The following is an 8,236-nucleotide window of genomic DNA, read 5'->3' on the forward strand; positions in this document are numbered from 1 at the left end:
ATTCCCTAATTAACTGCTAGAATCAATTATTTTAAGAATACACAAGCATAAAGTCTGAACTCAGACATCACAACGCCAAAAGCTAACAAGAGCGCTTGAATTGTATTTGCATCACAAGTATGAATCAGCCCACATATGGAACCAACGAGAGCACTTGATATGCATCATGCAAATACAACCAGGTTCTCAACTTGCAGCCATAACAAAAACGTCAACATGAACAGAATCAATGATATTTCCTCTGTCCAAAACCGAAGTCACAGCAAGACACCGCCACCTGCAAACAACTCCGACAGTGGAAGGAGGCTGCGGCCAGCACATGTGGACCCAGCAACAAGGTCAGTGAGGCCGCAGACCATCTTCCGGCTGAAACGCCAGTATGTCCTCTCCTTGCTCAGTGCCACCGCCTAGCCCTCCACCTGGCTGTGTATCTTCTGATGGTTGGTTCCTGGAATGCCACATAGCATATATAAGCATCACAAATATCAATTTATTTACAAGGCAATACTAGTAGACTCAAGGCAACCAAAGTGAGTGTATTTATAACAGATCATATAGAGACAGAGGGGAATACAATGCATGCATAATAGATTCACTAACTCTAGCTAGATATGCTGTAGAGATAGAAATGCATGCTGGTTAATGAGCCAAGTATACCTTGATACATTCACCATCTGAGAGAGGCCTCGAGTGGATGTCAGTGTTTAAAACCTGCCGAACAAAATCGATTACAGGGAGCCGCTTGAAAAAAATATGTCGTTGACATGAAAATAATTAAAAATGAATGCATATGCACAAGTACACAATTATTTATACACAAAACTGGGCATTTAGGCATATGTGTAGATAATGATTGATACACTACCCAAGAGCATGAATTTGAGCAAAGACAAGTAGCAGGTCAGGTAATACTACTACTAGTAGCAAATTCTAAACCTCAGCAGCAGCATAACGAGATAACCACAGATGCACATCAGCCAAAACTAAATGGAACACCTCCTAATCCTAAATATCAGGAACCAGAGCAATACTCATCAGCCAAAACCAAGATTTCCAAGTATCATATCAACATCTTAATCCCCGGAGCACAGAACATGCATCTAGAGGAGATAAACGGCAAAGCAGAAGCTCACCCAAAACACGTAGACGTAGAGGAAGACCCTTGCTCACTGATGTCACACATCAGCAAGTAGTTAAGACACAGGTTAACTTCCAGCAAAAAAACAATATTGCACACAAAATATATAAGCAACTAGAATCCTAATTTGCTTACAGGGAAAGTATATATGTATGTGTTACTCTCCCATTGAAATTATATTAGGCCTGCTGTACTACATGAAATAACACCCAGAAATAATAGATACATCTTGTACCAAACAGAGATTGGTTGCACACCAAAAAATTCACAGGCAACAAGTTAGTTGCACAGAAATACATATACTGGTATTTAGACCATTATTAATGGAGTAGAAATCAACTCATGGCACCACACATACATGTTATATGTCGGATCAGGGACAACAACAATAACGAAAGCATCAACAAAATTTCAGTCTCGGATTCTCAACTAACTCAGGCAAACAAAACAACTTCTTAACACATAATCTCGACCATCTCATCTATCACACAGGGGCTGCAAAAGAATAATTCATGAACCTTACCTGAATAGGCGTTCGCTGTTACTCTCAATAGGCGTTCGCTGTTACTCTCAAGCATGCTAGCACCAGTTAAACGGCACGGTGAATAGAGCTGAAAACATTAATCTCTTGCTTCTTCTTACATGAAGGAAAATAAACAGGGTATATCAATGACACAAGATGGCACACATGAGAAATGAGCCCTGACACTACGGGTGTGTTTGGTTGGTGCCCACCCCAGCCCTACCAAATATTTGGCAAGAGTTGGCTGCCAATTTTTTGGGCAAGAATCTGTGAGTGAGAGAGGTGAGTGAGAGTGAGAGAGGTGGACATGCATTGGCAGCCAACATTTTGGCTATAAACCAAACAATGACCACAACTTGATAGGCAACCATTTTTTTGGCAGGGCTACTTAGGGAACCAAACCAAACACACCCTACCTACGCAAACCATATTCCTAGAATGCCATGGCATGATAGACATATCTCAGAGCAGAGACGAGCATCTCACCTGAGACTGATTGTAGCACTGATTGCACTAGGACACCATCCATGCCACTGTCAGTGTATGACCGTGCAAACAACAAGTGGTGGGTTACAATGGTGCATCATTGTCCTACAAAACACACACACACATGTGAGATATATAGTGGAGAGTTCATCCACAAACACAAATGAGCAAATGAAAAAGTCTTTGGTTTCCATACCTACTTGTATATCACCTCGTACTTGCACGCGATGTCAACGCTAGAGCAGAGGAAGACATGAATGATGTTGTCATAGAAGACCACACTTCCATGTGATGGCCAGCTGCAAATAAGAAACAACAAATTAGAAAGGCAGGCAATGTAGAGAAAGGGAAAAAAAGGAGACTTATTATAACATACCACCCGGTTGCTATAAGAGCTAGTGCGTTTACAAACAGATCAGCAATCATGAAGGTTGTAAATCCAATAAAGCAAGCAATTGCTGCATTGATGCCAAGTGCAATACATAAACAAAAGATTATAGGACCAACAAAGAGGTACACATTGGGAAAACATTATGCTTTTAATTCAAAAAGCTGGAGATCCCCAACTTAACATTAGGAGGCATAAACCAAAATCTTACAGGACTCCTAGTCCCAGCAGCCCAAACACAAAAGAAAACATTAGACACCATAAGAATCAGCTCCCAGAGCAAACTAATGCAAAAGAGCAAATGGTAGCAAAGATAGAGAAAGACTGGAGCTCTATTTTTGTCCATCACAAATGCACGAAACGGTCCGGCTGAAGAACAAACATTCAAAAGGCCTAAGCATTAGCACTTCAAGAAAATGGTAAATCTTTAACCATTATCAACTCTACTAAATTCAACTTTATAAGCAAAGGTAATGGTAACATATATACACAAAAACTGAAAAAAGAGAATAATGGAACACCAAAAGATCCAAGTATTATGATGAAGGAATTGCAAAGATACCAAGACAAGGCTTTTTTCACCTTATTTGAATTAAAGTGTGATGTGGGGGTGTTAGTTTGGAAAAAAAGAGAAAGAGGATATAGAAATACTTAACCAGTTGTTGTTTGCGAGAACTAGCCAAGTAGCAGTTATCTACCATGTCATTGTTCAATGGTGAATTATCTTTGGATTATAAGCATAATGTTTCCAAAGTGTACTACATTATCAAAACTGTATGCTTTTAATCCAAAATGCTTTTGATCCCCAACTTAACATCAGGAAGCATAAACGAGAGCTTAAAGGACTCCCAGCAGACCAACAACAAAAGAAACTAACTAAAAACAATAAGAAACAGTTCATATAGCAAATCTCCACTGAAGAAGAGCAAAAGGAAACAAGAATAGAAAGACTGAAGTTCTATTTTTTGTCCATCGCAAATGCCAAAAACAATCCAGCTGAAAGAACACACTCATGGCATAAGAATCAACACTTCATATTAGAAAATGGTTCAGCTCTACTAAATGCAACTCCACAGGAAACATAAATACAGAAAAACTAAACCTAAACCATCATCTTATTGCAACCAAATTCTATTGAATCAAAAAAAGCATAAAGCTCCAGATTTCGTTCAGCTATGTGGCTCCATGTGCGAGTCCTCTTAGAGGCGACAATAGCCACATAAAGTTCATCATAGTATAGTATGACTTACATCAGCTGTGTGGGTATATTTCATTCAGCAAATCCTCGTGCATGGGATCGGCATCGTTACTATCCACCATTGTTGGATGTATATCTTCTTGCACCAACTCCATCGATGAAGTTTCGGTCCCTAAGACTTCCTGTGTGGCTCCATCTGCAACAAACAACGAGCAATGATATGATTTGCATGTTTCAAATGCAGCTTACGGAACCAGACAAGCCTCAACACCTAAGATTTGCATATGTGTAAGCAAATACTCCCTCCGTTCTAAAAATAATTGACTCAACTTTTTGTAGATACGGAGGTACCTATAACTAAAATGCATCTAGTTTCATCTGTATTTAGACAAAATTGAGTCACTTATTTATGGACAGAGGGAGTAATAACATGCTTGGTTCACCTCTGGTATGACTTCTTCCACTAGCTCTTTATGCAGTTGTGTAGGATCTTCTCATCAAGCAACCCTCTCCCTCAATGGTCATCGCCCAAGAACAAAAATCGTCGGGGATGCACTGAAGATGTAGTGTTGCGAACCAGCGTCATGCAAGGGCGAGGTGAGAGCAAAGGAGCAGCCGATAGAGTTGGACATAACGAGATAACCACAGATGCACATCAGCCAAAACTAAATGGAACACCTCCTAATCCTAAATATCAGGAACCAGAGCAATACTCATCAGCCAAAACCTAGATTGCCAAGTATCATATCAACATCTTAATCCCCGGAGCACAGAACAGGCACCTACAGGAGATAACCGGCGAAACCAAAGCTCACACAAAACACGTAGACGTAGAAGAAGACCATTGCTCGCTGATGTCACACATCAGCGAGTGGTTAAGACACAGGTTAACTTCCAGCAAAAAAAAATTTGCAGACAAAATATATAAGCAACTAGAATCCTAATTTGCTTACAGGGATAGTATATATGTATGTGTTACTCTCCCATTGAAATTATATTAGGCCTGATGTACTACATGAAATGACACCCATAAATAAAAGATACATCTTGTACCAAACAGAGATTGGTTGCACACCAAAAAATTCACAGGCTACAAGTCAGTTGCACGGAAATGCATATACTGGTATTTAGAGCATTATTAATGGAGTAGAAATCAACTCATGGCACCACACATGCATGTTATATGTCGTATCAGGGACAACCAACAATAACGAAAGCATCAACAGAATTTCAGTCTCCGATTCTCAACTAATTCAAGCAAACAAAACAACTTCTTAACACATGACCTCGACCATCTCATCTATCACACATGAGCAGCAAAAGAATAATTCATGAACCACACAAGGCAATGCAAAACTCATGTATTGTGTGCTCATTTACATCTTTTCCTGTAAGTAGAGAATCATATGAAGATTAGACAATCACAAGTTACCTAGCAACAAGTACCTAACCACATTCCTGTCAGTAATAGCAGCTTTTACACAACAATGCATCCATCCGTTGTGAAATTGGAGGATTACAGTAATATTTCAAGTGCAAAAATACTGCCGCATCTCGAAGCTTTTCCAAGTAAAAAAAGTTGTTATTATGAAACTAATCTCAATAGGCGTTCCCTGTTACCCTCAAACATGCTAGCACCAGTTAAACGGCACGGTGAATAGAGTTGAAAGCATTAAACGGCACCAGTTCTTCTTACATGAAGGAAAATAAACAGGGTATATCGATGACACAAGATGGTACACATCAGGACTGAGCCCTGACACTACCTATGCAAACCATATCCCTAGAATGCCATGGCATGATGGACATATCTCAGAGCAGAGAAGAGGAGCTCACCTGAGACTGATTGTAGCCCTGATTGCACCAGGACACCATCTATGCCACTGCCAGTGTATGACCGTGCAAACAACAAGTGGTGGGCTACAATGGTGCATCATTGTCCTGCAAAACACACACACATGTGAGATATAGAGTGGAGTGTTCATCCACAAACACAAATGAGCAAATGAAACAGTCTTTGGTTTCCATATCTCGGACTTGTATATCACCTCGTACTTGCACGCGATGTCAAGGCTAGAGCAGAGGAAGACATGAATGATGTTGTCATAGAAGACCACACTTCCATGTGATGGCCAGCTGCAATAAGAAACAACAAATCAGAAAGGCGGGTAATGTAGAGAAAGGAAAAATAAGACTTATTAGAACAAACCAACCGATTGTTAAAAGAGCTAGTGCGTTTACAAACAGATCAGCAATCATGAAGGTTGTAAATCCAATAAGAAAAGCAATTGCTGCATTGATGCCAAGTGCAATACATAAACAAAAGATTATACGACCAAAAAGAGGTACACATTGGGAAAACATTATGCTTTTAATTCAAAAAGCTGGAGATCCCCAACTTAACATAAGGAGGCATAAACAAAAATCTTAGAAGACTCCCAGCAGCCCAAACACAAAAGAAAAAATTAGACACCATAAGAATCAGCTCCCAGAGCAAATTTCTAATGCAAAAGAGCAAATGGTAGCAAAGATAGAGAAAGACTGGAGCTCTATTTTTGTCCATCACAAATGCACAAAACGGTCTGGCTGAAGAACCAACATTCAAAAGGCCTAAGCATTAGCACTTCAAGAAAATGGTAAATCTTTGCTAAATTCAACTTTATAAGCAAAGGTAATGATAACATATATCTATGCGACCAGGCGCCCGAAACCATGCGCCATCTGCTCATAGATTGCCCATTTGCAAAGCAAATCTGGCATGACACATTGGCCTGGCTACGCCTATCCTGTCGCATACCGCATGACTCCGACGATTCCATCTTCACCTGGCTGCCGGCCGCGAAACTGGCAACGCCCAAGACTCTGCGCAAGGGCCTCGGGTCAACAGCACTACTGTTACCCTGGATGCTATGGAAGCACAGAAACGGCTGCGTGTTTGAGGGAACCCACCCGTCTATCACCAACCTGATGGCCAACATCAAGGAAGAAGCATCCCTACGGGCTCAAGCCGGTGCCTTAGGCCTGCGTGCTGCCCTGCCAACGACTTGGGATGTCCATTAGTTTTCTATTTTAGACTCCCTGTAACGCACCTCCTAGGAGGCTTGTAAAAAGCCCTATCTTTTCAATGAAATGAGACGCAAATGACCACCAAAACTGAAAAAAAATGGTAAGACCAAACCTGAAAAAGAGAAAAATGGAACACTAAAAGATCCAAGTATTATGATGAAGGAATTGCAAAGATACCAAGATAGGGCTATTTTCACCTTATTTGAATTAAAGTGTGATGTGGGGGTGTTAGTTCGGAAAAACAGAGAAAGAGGATATAGAAATACTTAACCAGTTGCTGTTTGTGAGTACTAGTAGGATGAAATCAACTACTAGCCAAGTAGCAGTTATCTACCATGTCATTGTTCAATGCTGAATTATCTTTGGATTATAAGCATAATGTTTCCAAAGTGTACTACATTATCAAAACCGTATGCTTTAAATCCAAAATGATGTTGATCCCCAACTTAACATCAGGAAGCATAAAAGAAATTTTAAAGGACTCCCAGCAGATCAACAACAAAAGAAACTAACTAAAAACAATAAGAAACAGTTCATATAGCAAATCTCCACTGAAGAAGAGCAAAAGGAAACAAGAATAGAAAGACTGAAGTTCTATTTTTTGTCCATCACAAATGCCAAAAACAATCCAGCTGAAAGAACACACTCATGGCATAAGAATCAACACTTCATATTTGAAAATAGTTCAGCTCTACTAAATGCAACTCCAGAGGAAACATAAATAACTAAAACTAAACCTAAACCATCATCTTATTGCAGCCACATTCTATTGAATCAAAAAAAGAGCATAAAGCTCCAGATTTCCTTCAGCTATGTGGCTCCATGTGCGAATCCTCTTAGAGGCGACAATAGCCACATAAATTTCATCATAGTATAGTATGACTTACATCAGCTGTGTGGGTATATTCCATTCAGCAAATCCTCTTGCATGGGATCGGCATCGTTACTATCCAACAGTGTTGGATGTACATCTTCTTGCACCAAACTCCGTCGATGAAGTTTCGGTCCCTAAGACTTCATGTGTGGCTCCATCTGCAACCATCAATGAGCAATGATATGATTAGCATGTTTCAAATGCAGCTTATGGAACCAGACAAGTGCACATCTAACCTCAACACCTAAGATTTGCATATGTGTAAGCAAATACTCCCTCCGTTCTAAAAAATAATTGACTCAACTTTTTGTAGATACGGAGGTACCTATAACTAAAATGCATCTAGTTTCATCTGTATCTAGAAAAAATTGAGTCACTTATTTATGTACAGAGGGAGTAATAACATGCTTGGTTCACCTCTGGTATGACTTCTTCCACTAGCTCTTTATGCAGTTGTGTAGGATCTTCTCATCTAGCAACCCTCTCCCTCAATGGTCGTTGCCCAAGAACAAAAATCATCAGGGATGCACTGATGATGTAGTGTTGCGAACCAATGTCATGCA

The 8,236-nt window shown here is 40.0% G+C and overlaps 2 long non-coding RNA genes across 2 annotated transcripts; both read right to left on the minus strand.

Annotated features, from left to right (window-relative positions):
• Positions 1-2,354: 2,354 nt before the first annotated feature.
• On the minus strand, positions 2,355-4,238 carry LOC124659560. The gene is made up of 3 exons (XR_006989621.1): positions 4,177-4,238; positions 3,786-3,929; positions 2,355-2,446 (listed from the first exon to the last, which is right to left on the minus strand). It is a non-coding gene; the product is annotated as an uncharacterized LOC124659560 (long non-coding RNA).
• Positions 4,239-5,611: 1,373 nt separating this feature from the next.
• Positions 5,612-7,824, minus strand: LOC124659558. The gene is made up of 3 exons (XR_006989619.1): positions 7,687-7,824; positions 5,782-5,869; positions 5,612-5,674 (listed from the first exon to the last, which is right to left on the minus strand). It is a non-coding gene; the product is annotated as an uncharacterized LOC124659558 (long non-coding RNA).
• Between the last annotated feature and the right edge of the window lie 412 nt (positions 7,825-8,236).

The sequence above is a fragment of the Lolium rigidum genome, chromosome 6 (assembly GCF_022539505.1).
Source record: "Lolium rigidum isolate FL_2022 chromosome 6, APGP_CSIRO_Lrig_0.1, whole genome shotgun sequence".
Taxonomy (NCBI): domain Eukaryota; kingdom Viridiplantae; phylum Streptophyta; class Magnoliopsida; order Poales; family Poaceae; genus Lolium; species Lolium rigidum.